Genomic DNA, 2,188 nt, shown 5'->3' on the forward strand with positions numbered 1-2,188 from the left:
GGAAAGAGCAAAGCCCAGGACTCTGGGTTTGAAGGAAAGCCAATTTTCTTGAGGGGTCCAGAGAAGACTGTGCAGACCTACTGCATAATAATTAAGAATTTAAAGGGGGTTTTATCCTGCATATTTTTTCAGATAAAATCAGCATTTTTCTGCAAAACATCTACCTCTGAAACAGTCCCATCCGTAGCTGGGAATGAAACGCGATCTATTTAAAAATAACTACAAAATGAAAAGGTATTTTAAAGATATATTTAAAGCCAATGTTGCTTTAAAGTAAAATTGGCAAGGTAAGAAAGTATTGGAAAATGGAACTTGGCTAATTCCCCTCATCTAATGGAAGGTGATGGGCATCCTCTACCGTTACGATATTTGGCTTATCTTGTCGGTGAAGGAGCACTGGGATAGTGCTGTTCAACAGGATGAGAACATCGCGGGAAGCGATTTACTTGAGTATGTGGACATCAAATGAAATTAAAAGATGATACAGTGGTACCTGCAACTTTGTGACCACCTGATCATAAAAAAAAAAAATACAGTTCAGCATTCAGAAAAATTTAGCAAAATGAGTTGAAGATGATTAGATGGAAAATAACATTTTTTCCTATCAGAGACTCTGAAATACTGTGATAGTTTCATTCGGGAGAGAATTTTTAAGAGTGGGTATCATGAATAATCTAGATAGAATAATCCAGTTTTTCACAAGTGTCTCTTGGGCTCAAAACTTCAGACAACTCAAAGAAGGTTTGTACATACAGATACATGCACTGCAGGAACATTCAGGGGTAACACAGCTATCACAGGGTCCCCCGTGATGTGAAAGGGAATGAAATCTGCCCTTTGGAAAAACTCAGACAACTTTTAGGTCACGGGAAAGGGAAGGAAAGTGCTTTTGCCTGTTGCTGGGGACGCTGCCTCTTTTTCTGGTAATATTCGACAGTGGCCACTGGCCAACAGTGGCGGCATACTGGATCTAAACCAGAAATGTTCACCTTTCATTCAACACCCGATCGGGTGCTTCCCAAATTTGACTCATCTTTGCGTTATTCCACTGCACAAGTATTTTTTTTTTTTGTATTGGGCATCTAATTCATAATCAAGTTGATATTTTTATCATGTGGATTAAATTCTACTGTTCAGGGCAGCTGGCATGATGCCAGTGGCTGCCTGGGTGTTCACACTGCAATGGCATCAGCTTCAAGCAGTGAAGCGTTCTCTGCCGTTCCTCAACAAGTGCAGCAGGTTCATTATTTGGGATTTTTCAATTAATTTTCTTTTTATTTTCAGTTTGTTTTCAGTACTACTGGAAATTATTGGAATATTGAAATATTATTTGAAATATTCAATACTTTATCATTAATTAATTTTAAATTTAATTTTTAGTCTTCTTTTAATTAATTTCATTCTGATTTACAATCAATTTTTTGTTTGTTTCTTCATTGCCATGTTTGACTTGCTTTTTTGAAGTCTACATCTGCCTTCTTGCACTTCAGTTTAGGCTGATTTCCAGCTTCACCAGTTTGGACCTTTTCATCTCCATCCAATGAAAGAGAATGAATTAAATGAATAGTAGAATAAAATGTATTTCAAACATCTAGTTTAAGCTATTTTCAAATGAGCTTTACAGGGATTAAGTTTATTGGCATCACAGACACATGACGGTAATTTTGACTTGCCTGTGGCTACACAATTTTCACATCTCATCAGATCACTCCTTGAAGAAGCTTTGTGTTAGGAAGTGATCAGCTTGAAACCTTCAGGTCCATTCCCTGTTACTTCAGGAGCTCATCAGGAAGTGCAGTCAGGGGACTTCTATTCATATTAATTTCTGATTATGTTGTTGCGGCTCCAGGTGATCCCTAGAAGCAGATGTGCTACAGTCACAGGGATCTGTGATTCCGGGATCATAACTGCCAAGATAAAGGATTCTTCATTCTCTCCAGTCACTTCCTTCAGTTAGGTTTTAACTCATTTTAATTTACCAAACGGTAAATTAATTTTAAATTTTGAATTTTCATTTTCATTTAATGACCAACAGATACCAGATGGATGGAAGGAAGGAAGGAGGGAGGGAGGGAAGGAAGGAGGGAAGGAGGGAAGGAAGGAGGGAAGGAGGGCAGGAGGGAAGGAAGGAAGGCCATATTCTTAAGCAGAATAGTTGAAGCATACGAATCCATGGATTGTCTTAAAA

Source organism: Buceros rhinoceros, unplaced genomic scaffold (genome assembly GCF_000710305.1).
Source record: "Buceros rhinoceros silvestris isolate BGI_N320 unplaced genomic scaffold, ASM71030v1 scaffold11951, whole genome shotgun sequence".
Classification (NCBI taxonomy): Eukaryota; Metazoa; Chordata; class Aves; order Bucerotiformes; family Bucerotidae; genus Buceros; species Buceros rhinoceros.